The sequence below is a fragment of the Schistocerca serialis genome, chromosome 6 (assembly GCF_023864345.2).
Source record: "Schistocerca serialis cubense isolate TAMUIC-IGC-003099 chromosome 6, iqSchSeri2.2, whole genome shotgun sequence".
Classification (NCBI taxonomy): Eukaryota; Metazoa; Arthropoda; class Insecta; order Orthoptera; family Acrididae; genus Schistocerca; species Schistocerca serialis.
This window is the reverse complement of record NC_064643.1, coordinates 329,170,083-329,190,964: the sequence shown is the minus strand read 5'-3', so window position 1 is coordinate 329,190,964 and position 20,882 is coordinate 329,170,083. Positions and strand designations below refer to the sequence as shown.

At 44.1% G+C, this 20,882-nt stretch overlaps 1 long non-coding RNA gene across 1 annotated transcript in view; it reads left to right on the top strand.

The window, feature by feature from the left end:
• Positions 1 to 20,882, top strand: part of LOC126484120 (uncharacterized) — a 293,517-nt gene that overhangs the window by 169,406 nt on the left and 103,229 nt on the right. Inside the window, exon 3 of the long non-coding RNA XR_007587811.1 lies at positions 15,044 to 15,100. This is a non-coding gene — a long non-coding RNA (uncharacterized LOC126484120). The remainder of the gene's footprint in view (positions 1 to 15,043; positions 15,101 to 20,882) is intronic.

Genomic DNA, 20,882 nt, shown 5'->3' with positions numbered 1-20,882 from the left:
TGGTACGTGGCCACTTTAATACGACCTCGCACAATCCATACCACAACTTATCACGACGGGAAACGGGATGGCGAATCATAGTTGATAATCGTAATTTGATTTACACATACTTAATTTATTAACATAAGGTTCCTGCAGATCATTCCCCGTAATCTTCACTACAAGCAGCAGTTACTAGTATAAGTTCTTATTGAAACAAAACAAGTATAACCATAAAATGCATGTAAAACGGTTCAGAAACAACTAGCAAACACAGTGCCGTGGCTTTGCCACACTTAACAAAAGCTTACAACTAACAGTTCAGTTCCTGTCAGAGTGGACCGGCCACTTAATTGCATTTAAATACTACACGGCCCAAACCACCCTTAAGTCTCGCGTGGTTAACCACAATCCACTAAAACACAGATATGTAACAGAAGCAAGAAAGAGTGCCATGAAACAAACCCGGATTACACTTAGGTGCAGGTCTGTTTGTTTAAACATCAGAAAATCACAAATTACAACACGCGTTTTACCCGCCTTGGCGGAAGGAAAAGATATACTATTCCCTTTGTTTGGCGTTTTCGGCCAAAGCAATCCGGCCGTGGCAGGGTTACGTAAACACAGCAGGACCTAGGCTGCAGGTTACACCTCACTCCCCGTGTTGGCGCTTACAGCAGCTTTTGACAAACACAGGACAATTGCAACTCTCTGAAACACACACAAAATACAGGGCAGAATCCTTGCATCAGAAATACGTGCGTCAGTCTACAAAATGTTCCGTCCACAGCAACCATTGCCCTTTAAATTGAAACCACTTAAACACGGTTCACCAATAATAATAATAATATCACTTACAAGGGGAGGCCGCCAATTGTGAAATTCAGATTCGATTCATACTGCGCATAATAAAAGATCATGGCCAGAGGTGTAATGTGGCAAAGCACCAAGATGCACTTCTCAGCCGTTGTCGAGAAAATCGACAGTTAAAAGAAACCGTTGCGGTGAAATACTCTCTAAGATTAATGATTTTCTACAGCGTCATAGCGCAGCGGTAAGCGCTGGGGTTCGTAATCCGAAGGTCGCCGGATCGAATCTCGCGCCATCCAATATTTTTTTATTATTAGTTTTTTGCAATTCAAATTATATATATATATATATATATATATATATATATATATATATATATATATATATATATATATATAACTATTAATGAATTGCTTATGCATGTTGGTGAAGGCGGATCGCTCTCCAATTGTACCGCCTCCATTTTTCCCGTTTGTTTAACAGGGCCTACCAAAGCTGTCCCGTCCGCACTGATTTTCGACGATGTTACAAGTTGCGCTAGGGACCGCATCTACCTTCTTTCGAAGTTAGCAGGCAACTACGCTGTTATGGGGCGTCTCGTTTCGGCCCATTCAACATCTGTCCTTCAAGTGTAACGAGCGAGTAACGGAGTTTATATTTCATACCTGCCACTGCAAGTTTGTGTTCGTGGGGTCTCTATTCTAATTCGAACGTTTGACTTACGCTATACGTATTCGTTTCTACGTCTTCTGTTAACTATACGTGGTTAACATAATGAAGACAATTAATAACATTTGTGAAATACAACTTTGTTTGCGGAAAACATAATGATGTTCGAAGTCGCCGGTTTTTCCACGACAAACGACTTTCAACAACTTATTATATGCATAATTGTTGCAACTGATTGCCGGGAATTACAAAAAACAAATACAAAAAAAAAAAGTTGCATGGAGCGAGATTCGATCCAGCGACCTTCGGATTACGAACCCGAGCGCTTATCGCTGCACCACCACGCTGTAGAATATTACTAATCGTAGAGAGTATTTCACCGCAACGGTTTCTTTTAACTGTCGATTTTCTCGAGAACGGCTGAGAAGTGCATCTTGGTGCTTTGCCACATTACACCTCTGGCCATGAGCTTTTATTATGCGCAGTATGAATCGGATCTGAATTTCACAATTGGTGGCCTCCCCTTGTTAGATGCAGTTTTCAGTCACTTAACGCAGCTATAAGTGAGACTTCACTGCGAAGCCAACATTTAACCAGCTCAGATGGAGCTCATCCACATACTTTTCAGTTAACGGCTGTGTAAGTTCCACAATCATCTAGCGAGTGAAACGCCTCTTAGCGCGTCGCTCAGCCACATACACTAACGGTCAACTTACTTGATGTTTACACATAGCACAACTCAGCGGCTCAAACAGCTTAATCACATTCCTTCAGGGACCTTTCCCTTGATAGAAATCACGGATCTCCGAGCTGCCCCAAAACACAGACTTGCCGACCAATACAATTGCGCGATATATCACGCTGATAGGGCACATGCGGTCGACACTCCTTTCTCCGGAGACGTCCCACGTCTCTCTATGTTTTTCTTTTGAAAGCTAACGTCCGACTCTTGAAGCCCGCCAACCCGGAAGAAAGCCACACGATATGCAAAGATCTCATATACCCTCCAAAATCGATCGCAACGATGTAACAGCATACCCCGTGCTGGCGCCAGTCCGCCACGGCTCAGACCTCTTGACTTAAAGAAAAACTTCAAGGAAAACCTCGACTCGGTGGTATGTAAATTCCCCAGCCAGTATTCCATCTCTGGAGGAGACTTTAACGATGTAACTGTCGATGGGGGTAGTTTGATCTGTTAACTTGTGTGCATGAGGAAATATTCCGCTAATAAATACCAACGCGTTCTCTGAAAATTACCTAGACCAAATTTTTCGGAAGCTAGTCATGATGGAAATGTATCATATCTAGTGGCAACAAACAGACCTGACCTATTTGAGGATGTCCGTGTTGAAACTGATAACAGTTACTTGGATGCCGTTTTGGCATCAGTGATTATCAAAGTGTAAAGGGCTACTAAACAAGTACAAAGATTTCATATCCAGTAAATTAGATTAAGAGGCAAGAGCAACAAACATCAATAAGAAGGAGAACGCAAGAATCGAAACACAGCCTACTTTTTCAAAGATACACATCTGTTGGGAAAACTGCTACCAGTAGGGCCACAGTCCGCAGCTCGTGGTCGTGCGGTAGCGTTCTCGCTTCCCACGCTCGGGTTCCCGGGTTCGATTCCCGGCGGGGTCAGGGATTTTCTCTGCCTCGTGATGACTGGGTGTTGTGTGATGTCATTAGGTTAGTTAGGTTTAAGTAGTTCTAAGTTCTAGGGGACTGATGACCATAGATGTTAAGTCCCATAGTGCTCAGAGCCAGTAGGGCCACATGCCTTCACTCCATGTACAGTTTGGAGGATGAGGGATACAATGAAGAATTCTGCTGTGCAACGCAATATAACTACTTACCCTTACGCCACTGGACGAATATTGATGATCAAAATTTCGGGTTAAGTGAAGCTGCAGAAAATGGGTTGTGATCTGGGCTTCGATAACGATTACATTTATGCTGTTGACCAAAATGAACACACTACGACTTTGTTTGTGAGAATGAAGAAAAATTGACAATATTGTTTTGCGATCCGGAGTTCTAAATAAATCAGTTTCTTTGATTACTATAAATCCTTATTACACTTAAGGAGAGGTGAAACGAAAACGAAACAAATGGAAAAATTATTTTTTATTGTTTATTATTTCAAAACTAATCGCCGTAGCTGTTGATAAATGTATCACACTGTGAGAAAAGCTGGTCAGTGCCTTCATGGAAAAATGTTTTCGGTTGCCTGCGTAACCGTGGTTGTACTCAGTCGTGCACCTCTTCATCCGAAGCAAACAGACGGCTACGAATGTCTCTTTTCAGGGCACCAAAACTATGGAAATCGGGACTGCGTGGTGGATGAAACGGGACTGTACGGTGGGAAATGAAGGGCTTCCCAGCGAAACTTCTGCATCTTAGTCGCAACATTCTTGACAACATGCGGGCTCTCCCTATGATGGCTTGTTTCACACTGGGATACATGTATTAAAAGTTATGGTGGTTACTTGTAAAATAAACAGTTTACTTACTACTTGAACCGTATTATACGCTCGTACCAACTGAAATCGGGACTCATCTGACCAGGCCAAGGTTTTCCAATCGTGTGGGATCCGACCTATAATGGTCACGAACCCAGGAGAAGCGCTGTAGTCAAAGTTGTGCTGTTAGCAAAGGCCCTGGTGCTGGTCCTCTGCTGCCATAGCCCATTAACGCTATATTCCGCCTCTCTGTCCTAAAGGATACTCTCGTCGTACGTCCCACATTGGTTTCTGTGGTTATTTCTCATATAGTTGCTTGTCTATTGGCACTGACAACTCGACAGAAAAAACGCTGTTCTCGATCCTCAAGTGAAGGCTGTCGGTCACTGCCTTTTCCTTGGTGAGAGGAAATGCCTGAAATTTAGTATTTTGGCACACCCGTGACACTGTGGACCTCGGACTATTGAATTCCCTAACGATTTCCGAAATGGAATGTCCCATGAGTCTAGCTGCAACTACCATTCGGCGTTCAAAATCTGTCAACTCCCGTCGTGCAGCCGTAATCATATTGGGCATCTTTTCACATGAATCATCTGTACAAATGACAGCGCCGCCAATGCATTGCCCTTTTATGCCTTGTGTAAGCGACACTACCGCCATTCTTGTGTGTGCATATTGCTATCCCTCCGACTTTTGTCACCTCAGTGTACATATTTTAACTGCTGCGTCACGTGCCCGCAACGTCACCAGATGGTGTTCGCAATGTTTTGGTTCATCAGTGTACATCGTATGGAAACAAAAACCCTGAGAATGATGTTTCATCGTTGGTGCCAGTTCAGTCTCTGCTCAAAGTGGACACTGTTCAGTGATCTCTATAGCCGTACTGCATGGATTTAGAGCTCAGGTAACTAAGTACAGAGCTGCAGCGTGTCTCCAGACTCAGAGGGCTACTAGCACTGTGTAATAAAGAAACTGAGTAAAGGAGTCAACGATCAACTTCAACGAATGTCTTGTGACGTCCGCCCAGATCAAACACAACGAATAATACCGAACAAACTAATAAAAAAAATTGGTCAGCGTGACAGAATGTGAATCCTAAGGGCCCAGGTTCGATTCCCGGCTGGTTCGGAGATTTTCTCCGCTCAGGTACTGGGTGTTATGTTGTCAGTTGGTAACTGATGCGTCTACATTACTGCTCTTTCAGTATAACGTAGTTATTGGCGTTCCTCTTACGCTCCGCCCCTCACACAGTTTCATCGGACACACTTTTTTTCCCCAAGAATCTTATTTTCCGGTCCATAAAACCAATGCAGTGACATGGGTACGGGGAATGGTTGTGGGCTACGTCTACAACGAATCGGAAAAGGACAAAATGGATTTTTGGCATTTTCTCACGAATGGACACGCGAAGCTGCAACAGCATAAGAAATATAGGCAAGACTTCGCTAATTACCTAACGCGGACATTTACCAACCCGCCGGCCAGATGGGAAGTGACGGGTGAGAGATGAGATAGACGAAGTAAGCCGAGACAGACATCGATCAACTCAACGGAACCTTAGTTATTGGGAAGTGACGGGTGAGAGATGAGATAGACGAAGTAAGCCGAGACAGACATCGATCAACTCAACGGAACCTTAGTTATTCTCGAGAAGACAACCCAGTTTAGGCCAACGTCCGGAGAGCGGGTCGATAGGTGGCTCTATTTCTCTACCGAACGTCGGGTGGTGAACAGGTGTCACCCCCGACATGAATTTCATTTCATTGCTAGAGGAGCGTGTTTCTTTTGAATTTGTACTATCAGCGACGTCTTCATGTCTTTTCCATTTGGACATTTTTAATTTTATTCATTTCCTTACTTAATTAATTTTCTAATTAGTCACTATTTGTCAACATTTTGACATTGTAGACATTATTTATGCGGTAGTGTACAAAATGTATGTCAGCAAAGGTTGTAAGTCTGACTTTGTAAAACAATTATTCTCTGTAATACACCGGGTGATCAAAAAGTCAGTATAAATTCTAAAACTTAATAAACCACTGAATAATGTAGATAGAGAGGTAAAAATTGACACACATGCTTGGAATGACATGAGGTTTTATTAGAACAAAAAAAAAAAAAACAAAGTTCACAAAATTGCCGACAGATGGCGCTGGATAGCAAAACGTCAGTGACTGCGCATGATAATCGTGTATAAAAGGAGTTGCAATGAGAGAGAGAATTAGATGCGCCAGCAGTCGCAGCATGTTGACGTTACCTGAAAAGGCACTTTTAGTGAAGCTGTATTATCAGAACGGGGAATATGTTAGTTCGGCGTTACGGTTTGCTCTGAGCACTATGGGACTTAACATCTGAGGTCATCAGTCCCCTAGAACTTAGAACTACTTAAGCCTAACTAACCTAACGACATCACATACATCCATGCCCGAGGCAGGATTCGAACCTGCGACCGTAGCAGTCGCGCGGTTCCGGACTGTAGCGCCTAGAACCGCTTGGCCTCCGCGGCCGGCTCGGCGTTACGATCCTATCGCCATAGGAAGAGGATTCGAACGGGTAAAGGTCCGTTGACAAATGCAGCTGTGGCGAGAATGATTTCGAAGTTCGAAGCCACGGGTGGTTTAGACGATAGGCCCCGTATTGGCCGACCGAGCACAAGGCGTAATGCTGCTGAGTCAATTTAGGACGAAATGGAAACTGTAGCGGGTTCGTCTGTGGACGGGAAAGTCAGCGCTCGTGCAGTCGCACGTCGCACTGGCATTCCATTCCATACACTACTGTTTGTTTGGCTGTGAGGCGTACCCTCCGATGCTATCCGTACAAAATCCATCGGCATCATGAACTGTTACCTGGCGATTTAGTGAAGCGGAGGGCATTTGCGGTGTGGGCGTTTCAAATGATGGCGGAAGATGACGATTGGTTGAGTAACGTGTTGTGGACCGACGAAGCTCATTTCATGCTCCGAGGGTCTGTCAGCGCCCACAACCGCAGAATTTGGGCTACCGAAAATCCTAGAACTGTCGTGGAAACTCCATTGCATGACGAGAAAGTCACGGTATGGGTTGGATTTACCACATCTACCGTTATCGGGCCTTTTTTCTTCGAGGAAATGCGTGGTTCTGGTTTTGTAACTGCTACCGTGACGGGTGAGAGGTACGCCGATATATTACAGAATCGAATCATCCCCAGCCAGGCTGATAAACATCTGGTGGAACGTACGATGTTCATGCAGGTTGGCGCTCCACCCCGTATTGCTAGACGCGTGAAAGATCTCTCGCGCGCGTCGTTTGGTGATGATCTTGTGCTCAGCCGCCACTTTCGTCATGCTTGGCCTCACAGGTCCCCAAACCTAAGTCTGTGCGATTATTGGCTTTGGGGTTACGTGAAGTCGCAAGTGTATCGTGATCGACTGACATCTCTACGGATGCTGAAAGTTATCATCCGACGCCAATGCCTCACCATAACTCCGGAGATGCTTAACAGTGCTATTCATAACATTATTTCTCGACTGCAGCTATTGTTGAGGAATGATGGTGGACATATTAAGCATTTCCTGTAAAGAACATAATCTTTGCTTTGCCTCACTTTATTATGCTAATTATTGCTACTCTGATCATATGAAGCGCCATCTGTCGCACATTTTTTGAACTTTTGTATTTTTTTGGTTCTAATAAAACCCCATGTCATTCCAAGCATGTGTGTCAATTTGTACCTCTCTATCTACATTATTCCTTGATTTATTCAGTTTTCAAATTGATACTGACCTTTTGATCACCCGGTATATATATAAAAGACAGATAAAACAAGTGGCTACCGTCGTTCATTCTTAACTTTGATTCCCGAAAAAATATATTTTTTTAAAAAAAAAGTGTTCAGCGCGATAGAATGTGAATCCTAAGGGCCCAGGTTCGATTCCCGGCTGGGTCGGAGATTTTGTCCGCTCAGGGACTGGGTGTTGTGTTGTCCTAATGATCATCATTTCATCCCCACCGACGCGCCAGTCGCCGAAGGGGCATCAATCGCAAGACCTGCACACGGCGAACGGTCTACCCGACGTTAGGCCCTGGTCACACGACATTTGCATTTTACCGCCATCTGTATACGTGCATATCGCTATCCCGTGACTTCTGTTACCTCAGTCCACAGTTTTGACCCTACAGCGGAGGGACGGTCTGATAGTGGAGGAGCCGGCAGGAGCAGGCGGCCGAGTTGCCTCGTGTCTCGGCGAGCTGGTCCCTGCCGCACAGAGGTGGGCGTCGGCCGGGTCGCGGGGTCGACTGGCGCCGCCCACGGCTGGGCGAGGCAGCCAGGCGGGCTACAGGCAACAGTACGCAGGCTGCAGCACGCGCTCTCACGACAGCCGCGGCCGTGTCGCCGTACACACGGGACGCCGCGCCGGGTCACCGCACTGCGCAGCGCCAGCCGCTGCGGCCCTGAGCGCAGCCGCGCTGCCCTACCAGGGACGCATCAAAGAGCCACAAACTATCTGACCGCGATACCACATACACAACTGCCCATTAAAATTGCTACACCAGGAAGAAATGCAGATGATAAACGGGTATTCATTGGACAAATATATTATACTAGAACAGACATGTGATTACATTTTCACGCAATTTGGGTGCATAGATCCTGAGAAATCAGTACCCAGAACAACCACCTCTGGCCGTAATAACGCTCTTGATACGCCTGGGCATTGAGTCAAACAGAGCTTGGATGGCGTGTTCAGGTACAGCTGCCCATGCAGCTTCAACACGATACCACAGTTCATCAAGAGTACTGACTGGCGTATTGTGACGAGCCAGTTGCTCGGCCACCGTTGACCAGACGTTTTCAATCGGCGAGAGATCGGAGAATGTGTTGGCCAGGGCAGCAGTCGAACATTTCCGTATCCACAAATGCCCGTACAGGACCTGCAACATGCGGTCGTGCATTATCCTGCTGAAATGTAGGGTTTCGCAGGAATCGAATGAAGGGTAGAGCCACGGCTCGTAAGACATCTGAAATTTAACGTCCACTGTTCAGAGTGCCGTCAATGCGAACAAGAGGTGACCGAGACGTGTAACTAATGGCACCCCATACCATCACGCCGGATGATACGCCAGTATGGCGATGACGAATACACGCTTCCAATATGCGTTCACCGCGATGTCGCGAAACACGGATGCGACCATCATGATGCTGTAAACAGAAACTGGATTCATCCGAAAAAATTACGTTTTGCCATTCGTGCACCCAGGTTCGTCGTTGAGTACACCATCGCAGGCGCTCCTGTCTGTGATGCAGCGTCAGGGGTAACCGCAGCCATGGTCTCCTAGCTGATAGTCCATGCTGCTGCAAACGTCGTCGAACTGTTCGTGCAGATCGTTGTTGTCTTGTAAACGTCCCCATCTGTTGACGCATGGATCGAGACGTGGCTGCACGATCCGTTTCAGCCATGCGGATAAGATGCCTGTCATGTCGACTGCTGGTGATACGAGGCCGTTGGGATCCAGTACGGCGTTCCGTATTACCCTCCTGAACCCACCGATTCCATATTCTGCTAACAGTCATTGGATCTCGACCAACGCGAGCAGCAATGTCGCGATACGATAAATCGCAATCGCGATAGACTACAATCCGACCTTTATCAAAGTCGGAAACGTGATGGTACGCATTTCTCCTCCTTACACGAGGCATCACAACAACGTTTCACCAGGCAACGCTGGTCAACTGTTGTTTGTGTATGAGAAATCGTTGGGAACTTTCCTCATGTCAGTACGTTTTAGGTGTCGCCACCGGTGCCAACCTTGTGTGAATGCTCTGAAAAACTAATCATTTGCCTTCACAGCATCTTCTTCCTGTCGGTTAAATTTCGCGTCTGTAGCACGTCATCTTTTTGGTGTAGCAATTTTAATGGCCAGTAGTGTACTATACCTGGCACCAGCGCGGACGCCAACTCCTTCAACATCCTTAGCTCAGCAGAAGATACTATGGCTAGACACTATCTAACCAAAAATCGCCTTTCTGACAGCTTCAGCTCAGCAGGGGACATTTTCAATGAGGTGTCCGAGTGTCTGTGCAGGATTGGTAGCCCATTCTTCCTCAACAGCCTAAACCAGAGAGGTAGTCGTGTTGACACTGGGGTCTGGAGCCAATTCGATATTCCAATTCATCCCAAGGGAATTCCACTGTACTTAGGCTGAGACTCTGGGCAGGCCAGTTCTTTCAGGGATGTTATTGCTCACAAGCGACTGTCTCGCAGACGCTGCTTTATGTCAGGGTGCACTGTCAGGATCTAACAAACAAGCATCGCCTCCAAAGTGTTCCTCTACTGTAGGCAGTACACAGTGCTGTGAAATGTGCACATATTGAAACGTCTCTGTGAAGTCGTTTCATGAGACGCTTGTCGAATTCGGTACAACTTATTCATTTTACTATCTGATTTTAGCTCAATTCAAGAACTATTCCAGAAAGACTGAGCACTCAAATAAAGTCTATTGATTCGAAGGAGAGCACAGGATGACCAACTTAGGTTTCCAATACCTGAACAGAGAGGTTTACCCATCTTAGTCGAAGGCTGTGTCGAAGGCTGTTTTTGTGTGTGAGGTTGGTGACGGAGGGTTACCCCTCTTGTAGCTTCCGCTGCACGGGGAGCTGGTTAATCTCGAAAGAGAAAGGGGCACTCTTCGGTGAACGCTTGGTGAGTACGGATCGTAGCTCTTAAAGGGGGTTTCAGGTGATAGGAAGCAGGTTGAGTTAGGACTTCGTTATGTTTAAGTGTTGAAATACTTAAGAACTTCAACTTAACTGAAGCGTGTGAAGCGAGTATAATTTTTAATCTTATATTTTGTGGACGTTGCTTTTGTCTTTGTGTGTCGATTTTGTGCCACGTGTGTGGTAATCAATGACCCTTCTGGTCCACCACGGCACCGCAATAGGTTTTATTTTAACAGTTTGATTGTTTAATGAGCTATAATTTCTGCAATAATATCTGTTTTTTCGTGCGCTTTCTACAACGCAGCACAACAGTTTGATTCGGAATGCACCACGTGCTCTAGTTCGGCCGTTTACAAACAGCAGACGCAGTTAGTATGTTAAATAATTATCGTGCAGCCTCGTGTATTGGTTAAACCTCTGACCAGAATAGTGCATGTGTAGAATCGTAATGCAAATCTCACTGAGATATTTTTATGGTATTAATGCAAAGGAGATGATAGTATAATTGTCTCCCACACCCGTTTTCTGTGTTTCTTCTTGCTGTAGTTAAATTGTGCTCTGTTGCATTCTCACGTAATTCTTGCTTAATTATTTCTAGTCAGGCACCAGTTATGTGTAGTTACGTTGTGCAACCAAATACTTAGATACAATAATAATCTACGTGAAAGATAAATTCTGTGGTGTTGATCTTACCCACTTACTCCGATTTCCAATCCTGAACTAATCAAGTGCTTCATGCACGACGTGGAGTGCTATTTATCTGGCTACTTAAAGAAATTTGCATAGATGTAATTAAATTATTAATGTAATTAAACTAATAATTTTCCAGCTCCATTTTTTTCTAAATGGTTAGGAAGGGATTGGGCTGGTGGCGACCCTGAATTTCTGAATTTTTATCATTAATTGTGTGAGACGCAGCTAGAAATGCGAGATAACGTATATGGCTCGATGAGAAACGTCGTAAACATAGTAATACGTTACAACATCCTACATTTAGCGTTTTACTAAGCTCAATAAGGGTATCACGCCCTAACCACGAAACACACCCCCTTCCCGTAACACATCGTCCTCTGTACTTAACGTATACTACAAATGATGGCTGGTGCCGTTCTACGGACATTTACCAAAATCAAACTCCTCCATTGGACTGCCACAGAACATAGCGTGACTCATCACTCGAAATGACTCGTTTTATTGTATCCAGCCATCCACTGACCAGTCACGTTCCTCTTTACACCGCGTCAAGCGTCGCTTAGCATTTTCTATAGAAATATGTGGTTTATGCAAAGCTGTACCCCATTATTTTCAACTCCCTACGCGTAGTCATTGTGCTAGCTGAACTCCTGGTGGCACTTTGGAACTCACGAGAGATTCCTTCCGCTGATTTCATGAGACTATAACACGTTCTTATTGTAGAAATAATTCAAAAGCCAAGATCGCTTAAATACTATTTACTGGATAACCGGTTTCAGCACACTAAAGGTGCCATCATCGGATCTGAATGTAGATTAACATTTATAAACCATTTGGATATAACGATGCATGAGGCAGACCACCTGATATAAAATCATTGTCACAAAAATGGGCTGGTCTGCCTCATGTATCGTTATATCCAAATGGTTTATAAATGTTAATCTGTATTCATATCCGATGATGGCACCTTTAGTGTGTTGAAACTGGTTACCCAGTAACCAGTATTTAAGCGATCTTTGCTTTTGAATAATTTCTACAACAGTGTGATCGCCCCACTATGCACTATGTGTTCACTGCAAAACGTTTTTATTGGGTCGCTTTCTTGTATGTCTGTTCGGTACAAATTTTTCACCTGATTTTAAACTGACTTACAGATGAGCTAGACACTTGAAACTTTCGACAAAGCTGAGAACTGGGTGACAACGCAATATTAATTCACTTTCGCTTATTTTGCATCTGATTATAAACCAACTTTCTGCCGAGACCAGAAACTTCCATCAGAGCTCGGAACCGGATGACAGTGTGATGTGTGCCCTAGGGTACTTTGTGTACCATTGATATTTGCCCATTTTCTTGCTCCAGTCGCCAATGCTTCTCGATAAGAAAGATCGTTAATAAGCCTCTGTGTGAGCTCGGTTCTCTCTCATTTTTATCTTCACAGTCTTTCCGCGAGATATACGTAAGAGGAATCAAAACAATGATTGACTCAGGTGAAGATAAACTGAAATGAAACTGAAATGTACGGCATGTTTATTGTGATCTCATCAAAACGTTTGAAATCAATTGAAAAATTCCACACACACAAGACTAAAATGCAGAAAATAGTTATTTAAATAAAACTTTTTAATATAACATGTTTCTGAGGCGGATTAAAAAGTATAAAATAATTTCTCCAAGCCCTATACAGATTGCTCAGAATTTGTGCTTGTGAATTTTTAAAAGCGATGACTATATTTGTACAATTTGAAACAAAAGAGTGCGGCGTTTGTATAGGTAATAGTTACTACAGAATAACTATCGTTGAAAAACACCAGACAACAGTTCATGTAATTTACAGTGCAATAAAATTGTTAGTCACTTAGTTGAACAATTCATGCATCAAGTACGCTAAACAACAGTATTGAAGAATCACTTTTTCGAAACGCCTTAGTTTCCACCCATTTCAACGCTTACGTTTGAAAGTTTGGAAGATCGTAACAGCCTCTCTTACCCAATTTCCACCCTTTCTTTTGACGTCTCAGCGATGGAGGTGAGAACCGGTACAACCTGCGTTAAAATCACGCTGTTATTTTATGAGTGACCAAGGAAACATTTCAGAAACACTCCCGCTCAGAACTGACACGAAAGGGCCTCAGGGGATGGCTTAAAGGACCTTATTGAGACCACCCCTTACCTTGGGACGTACATTCTCACATATTTCGTCATTAAAAACGACAGTTTGCCGTGAAATGAGTAACAGAAAGATGTTCTTGACAGCTTCTGACGCTGCTGACACGCTTGTACGTTTCAGCCCTTCTCTAAAGACATTGTGGGCCTGCATCCATATTGAACGTGATCGCACCCCTTTGGAGGGCAGCACGACCGCAATTTTTGCTCTCGTGTTCAGTTTGGAACCACTAGGGACTGTTCAAAACCATTCAACGAATTCTGAATGTAATCCGAAGCATCAAAGGCCTACTGTTTTTCTAGCGCCTGTGGCGTTATCACGCACGCGTGAATAAAACGTCAAAGGGTCCCTCTAAGACTCCCCTCCCCCCCCGCCCCACACTCACCGTATGGCAACACCCCAGGTGCCACCCAGGCAACTTTGGCGAGCACATGACATATTTACCTGTCAGAAACTTCGATACCAAATCAGCCTGCAGGTCGGAGTGGCCGAGCGGTTCTAAGCGCTTCAGTCTGGAACCGCGCGACCGCTACGGTCGCAGGTTCGAATCCCGCCTCGGGCATGGATGTGTGTGATGTCCTTAGGTTAGTTAGGTTTAAGCAGTTCTAAGTTCTAGGGGAATGATGACCTCAGATGTTAAGTCCCATAGTGCTCTGAGCCATTTTTGAAATCAGCCTGGCGGTTGATCTAGCACCTGAAGGTACGTAAACCCAACGAAATGGTGTCGAAAAGGTTGCCTAATCCTCAGGCTCTAGAACAACCGCCAGGATAAACTAGTATCGATGTTTCTGACAGCTACATTTGTTCCAAAAGTTGTTTCTCAAAAGTACCATTAAAAATCGTATTAGAAATTCCAAACTCAAACGCCAGTTAAGGTCTGAACTGCAAAGCTGGGATATTGGTATATCTTTAAGTGATATACATTATTTCAAAATTCGGTTGAAATCGAAAAAGTAGGAAAAAAGTTAAATTTTTGGGCGCAGTCTCGTATTAACACCACACCATCGTAGTCCCAATAAATTCTTCCCATCACCTTCTCCGATGGTGGTCAGGTTTTCGGCTTTTCTCGGCATGGTCACTGCCCGCTGTAACATTCACCTGGTGTCGTAGTGTGCACGTCAGGCGGCAGGGAAAATATACAGACGTCGTAGAGGCGAATGGAGGAACATTCTAGCTACACTAAGGGCCGCAACTGCGAAGATCCACAAACATAATGTCCGGAGCCTGGGATAGGGTATTATGACTATCAAAGAATGTATTATGACTATGAATAATAATGGAGCACAGCAATCAGTCGTCTTTTTATTTCAGGCTTTATTAAAGCAAATGTAGATAATGGCTAGACACCAGCCTAAATCTAGATTTGTTGTGCTCCATAATTATTGATTGTGTAAAACGTCTGGTTGCAGTTACAATGTCAGTTTCAGATTCCACTAAAAATGGCTCCAGTAGAAAAGCCGAAGCTGGTCGTGCAGTAAAATGAACTTTTTAGCTCTGGAGCGGTTACTTACCACGTACGTTTGACACAGTAAGGCCTTGTAAGTGACACTTTTCTCTTGTTCTGCAGGTCCAGATGGCTGTTTGGCACACAGGAGGCGGGCCGCTTTGACAGCGCCGTGGCCAGGTAAAGAGCTCAGCACATTTATTGCATATTTTTAGTTTTTATTTGCTTCCATTCACATTTACGCTGCCAAATAGCGATGAATATACGTAATAATTCCACACTGTACATGTACTTAAAACGAAGCTACTCTAGTGTATAACATATTGTTGAAAACTTAACGCCAGTTAGGAAATGGAAATGCTTAAAATTAACCATTTATGTATTAGGAATATAGGTAAGGGTTTAGATTTGTAGATCAAGAAGTCTTGTGATGACCAGTGCTGTCCAAAGGGAGTATCTCGCAACGGACAGCTATTGCCCGATCTACTACTGCTTGCCATCTGAGGCCGAGGATCTCAACAATTCATCGAGTCTCTGCCCTCAGACGGTGTAATTCTTCATCTATGATATAAGGGGCTGTAAAACGAAAACGAGCCAGGTGGAAAAAAGTAAAATGTTTATCACACTCGCGGAAAAAATCACTTCAAGAAGGAGTTGCGCGACATACACAAAAGTTGGTCACAGTTCTTTTTCTGGTCAGCAATACGGTTTTTTTTTATATTGAGATTCAATTGCCACTCCCTGCACCAGGCGTCGATCCACTGCTGGTTTTCTTGCATTTTGCTACATTTATTTATTTATTTATTTATTTTTGCGTCGGTACTTCTCTGTATACGACAGTATCATCCGCGAAAAGCTTCATGGAACTTTCGGCATTCTCTACTAGGTCATCTACATACATTGTGAAAAGTAGTGGTCTTATAACATTCCCATGGGACATGCTCGATGTTACTTTTACATCGAAGATGGTTCTCCGTTCAGAGTATTCTGTTCGCTAGAAACACCTCAATCCAATCACATAGTTGATGTTCCATACGCATCGAATGCCTTCCAGAAGTCAAGGAAAACGGCGTTTACCTGGGTCCCCGTATCTGCTGCTCTCTGGGTCTCGTGGACGAACAGAGCGAGCTGGGTTCCACGCGATTGTTGTTTTCGGAACCCATATTGGTTCTTACAGAGGAGCGCAGGGGTTAAAAAGCTGACATTGGGTTAGAAAACTGGCGCACCGTCGGTAATATTGTTACAGTGAGAAGTAATAATGGTAGTAGTAGTTTTTTATTCATTTGTAAACCTCTTTTACAAGGATATTGGACATTTCTTGGTGTTACAGTTACAGAACAACAAAAATAAAGTAATTCACATACACAGACATTAACATTCTTACAGGGCTGGTGTGACAAGAATGGGAAAGATAGTGCGGGGTCGCCGCCTAACAGCAGACGAGTGCCAAAAACACAGTGCCCAGTATGTAGTCTAGTTAAAATTTTCTCTTCGCTACGACATAATAAGAGTAAGTCGACCAAGTCGTGGACAGTATCATTACTGACATACGAGGGGCGCCTGAAAAGACCGTCCAAAAATAAAAGCTACTTACGTGTTTGGGGTAAACCTTTTTTTATTTTTCGACATAGTCTCCTTTTAGGCTTATAAACTTCGTCCAGCGCTGTTCTAATTTTTGATCCCTTCCGAATGATAGGAATTGTCCAAATTGTGCAATATAGCTATTAGTTGCTGCAATCACCTCCTCGTTTGAATAAAATGTTTGTCCTGCCAGCCATTTCTTCAAGTTGGGGAACAAATAGTAGTCCGAGGGAGCCAAGTCTGGAGAATAGGGGGGTTGTGAAACGAGTTCGAATCCTATTTCCATTAATCCTGCGACCACAACTGCTGAGATGTGTGCTGGTGCATTGCCGTAATGGAAAAGGACTTTTTTGCGGTCCAATCGCCGGCGTTTTTCTTGCAGCTCGGTTTTCAGACGGACCAACAACGATGAATAATATGCACCTGTAATAGTTTTACCCTTTTCCAGATAGTCGGTGAGAATTATCCCTTGCGAATCCCAAAAGACAATCGTCATAACCTTTCCGGCCGAAGGAATGGTCTTAGCCTTTTTTGGTGCAGATTCTCCCTTGGTAACCCATTGTTTACATTGTTCTTTGGTCTCAGGAGTATAGTAATGTATCCATGTTTCATTCATAGTGACGAAACGATGCTTTAAGTCCTGCGGATTCTTTCTGAACCTTGCAACACTTCACACGATTCCGTTTTTGGTCAAGCGCGAGCAATCGCGGAACCCATCTTGCGGATATCTTTCTCATGTCCAAATGTTTATGCAAAATATTATGTACTCATTCATTCGAGATGCCCACAGCACTAGCAATATGACGCACCTTAACTCTTCTGTCATCCATCACCACATCATGGATTTTATCATTGACTTCTGGAGTCGTAACCTCCACAGGGCGTCCAGAACGTTCAGCATCACTTGTGCCCATATGGCCACTTCGAAAATTTTGAAACCACTTATAAACTGTTCTAATCGAATGTGCAGAGTCACCGTAATGTTTATCGAGCTTCTCTTTAGTCTCCTGAGGCGTTTTGCCTTTCATAAAGTAATGTTTAATAACCACACGAGATTCTTTTTCGTCCATTTTTTGACAATGACTCGACTTCTTTGATTCACACGAATGCCAAACACAAAGAAACAGACCAATATAGCTGAAACTTGGTGTGCGTTATTTTCAAAGATGCTACTAACTAAACATGACCTCGATACGTGCCGGTGGTGCCATCTCTCGGACTTTTCACGGACGTAAAGCGATTGGTTGACACTCCCCACGTTAATGTCTGGATACTTTTGATCAGGTAGTGGTAAGTCCTACAAGATAGGCACGGACCTCTGTACGGAGCCAAGGGGGAGGAGGGGGTGGGGGACTGAGGGGCTGATGACATGAATATGGCAACTGTGAGCGCGGGAGTGTGCGGGGAGTTAGCAGTCGTGAGGACGCTACAAAAGCTCCCCCCTCCTGCGGCACAGCCTCCGCATTGTCCCCGGAGCGGGCGTCTCCAGCCGGCTTGTTCGGCGCAATCATACAGCCATTGTTTCCCGCTGTTGTCGTCCTCATTTACATATGCATACGCGCCGCTCCTGCGGTATTTTAAGCGCCAAGAGTTTCGTGTAAGGCGCGCATTCGTTGCTACGACGGAGCCAGCGCCCTCTGAAAGTCCTCCAGGCTGTGTTGTGAGACAGGTTTCCTGGAAAACAATGATGACATCTGACGCACTAATTACTTCATGTTGGATTAAAAAGGATGAGGCTGTCACCAACCACAAGGCTGGTTTTTACTAGGCATAATATACAGAGTCGCAGATTGGCTGAGAGCTCAGTACGCCGTATTTTACATGTCTAGCGTTTACTGTCGCTGGAATAATGTGTGCTGCGTTTATGTAGACCGATTTTATCGTTCCCAATACCGGCTCCGTGGCATAATGATTTGAAATTAGAAACACAATAGGTCTTAAGCAACATCTGAATGCCCTTTGTTGGTTTACTTTACATAATTTAACACCGATAAAATAATTATGGTATAAATCGGAGTTACGGTGTTAATTTTCGCATTAGATTTTCACGCCAATTTTTGCTGACTGCATTTTGATTGCCGGCGGGAGTGGCCGAGCGGCTCTAGGCGCTACAGTCTGGAACCGTGCGACCGCTACTGTCGCAGGTTCGAATCCTGCCTCGGGCGTGGATGTGTGTGATGTCCTTAGGTTAGTTAGGTTTAAGTACTTCTGAGTTCTAGGGGACTGATAACCTCAGAAGTTAAGTCCCATGGTGCTCAGAGGCATTTGATTCATGGAATTTATTGAATGCGGATAATATGGCTTAAGTGATTATTAAGGACAATAAGAGCAACGCCAAGTTGTTTACTGATTATGAAAAATCGCAATGGAGATACGTAGTGAAAGTTAACCGCGAGGACGGGTTTTGGAAACTGCCAAATTATGCCTTTCTACGTAATGTAAATAACACTCGTCGTCCCATGCTAAGACCATTTTGCAACAGGTGTGGCGCATGGTCAGAAGTGAGTACACACTCCGGGGTTCGTGCAGATACAGTTGTGCTGGTATACGGATGACAGGTGCATCGCAGGGTGCACTGAAATTGCGCGGCGACTGGAAACGTGCTCCAAAGGCAATGTATACGGGGCAGACGATTATTGATGACGTAACGTCTAAATCGTACGCATAATCACCGTGAAATACTGGCGGTGTATGGACCAAATGCAATACCGCGTCCAGCTTCAGTGAAATGGTGCCAAAGATATTGCCAAGGCGGCACAGACGTGCGTGATGCTGATCGGGAAGTCCAGAGCCTGTACCATGCGATTAACATCTTTTCAACAAACTGAAAGAACATTTAGAGGGAGAAAAAAATTTTCAATTATAAGAACATTCATACAGCGGTTGTCGAGTAGCTCCATGACCAAGTGCAACTTTCTGTTGTCGAAGAATAGGAAGTTTCATATCAGCGCGCACTCCGCTGCAGAGTGAAAATCTTATTCTGGAAACATCCCGTAGGCTGTGGCTAAGCCATGTCTCCGGAATATCCTTTCTTTCAGGAATACTAGTTCTGCAAGTTTCGCAGGAGAGCTTCTGTAAAGTTTGGAAGGTAGGAAACGAGGTACTGGCAGAAGTAAAGCTGTGAAGACGGGGAGTGGGTCGTGCTTGGATAGCTCAGATGGTAGAGCACTTGCCTGCAAAAGGCAAAGGTACCGAGAGTAAGAGTCTCGGTCCGGCACAATTTTAATCCACCACGAAGTTTCAGTAGAAGGATTGGTAGAACTTTTCGATCGCTGTTTATAGAGATTTGGTGAGTATGGTGAAAAATAGTGTCATTTATGTGTGTCACTTTGGAGTGTAGTGCAACATCAAAGAAAGTTACTTGACCTGGCAAATAACACGTAACTTACTTTTTGAAGGCTCCTCGTTATTTTTATGTGTGCTGTGATTCGCCATTAGTAATATCCAACCAATACCAACTCGTTGTGCCTACTGTTGTTCAAAGACGTCTCACAACTGCAGTGCACAGTTTGTATGTTACAAGAACAAAAAGAAAGTGACGTTTTTACTACCAAACAGTTTCCATACTACGATCAAGGCCAAGTCATTTGCTGCATATCACTGTAACTAATGAGTAACTGATGGTATATTTTCGCATATGAGTTAAGGGTTAAGTGACATTATCAGTCCAGCCAGCTCGGTTTCGATTCTCAATCAGTCCCACATTTCGTTTTCATTTACCTCTTCTTTCACCGCTGGTAGTGATTTATTTATGTCATTTTTAGGACCTGTAATGTTTACAATTTATGTAAATGATCTAGTGGATAGCTTCGAAAAAAATCCATGAAGCATTTATCTATAAGAGGGGTGCAACGTCAGAAGACTGCAGCGCACTGTAGGGAGACCCACAGAGAATCGACGTCTGGTGCACGAACTAGCAGTTGACCCTGATCGTGAAAAAGTGTAACGTATTGCACATAAATAGGTGACGAAATCTACTACTATTAGATTACTCTATTGATGACTGAAAATAGTAACTATAGCTAAATCCTTAGGAGTAACCATCTCGAACGACCTTAAAGTGAAATGACCACGTGAACTAAATTGTAGAAAAAGGAGCTGTCTGGCTGAGAGATTCGCTGAAAAAATTTTAAAAAATTGTGCAAAACACTTGATCGCCCTATCCTTTACTAAGTTTCCTTTAATTTACGTCTATGGTCACAAACTGTTTGATAACAGATTACCGGTTTCGGTCTTTAATAACAATCATCAGATCTGTTTCATAAAAACAAACAGATCTGATGATGGTCTTTAAAGACCGAAACCGGTAATCTGTTATCAAAAAGTTTGTGACCATAGACGTAAATTGAAATGTCGTGTGACGAGGGCCTCCCGTCGGGGA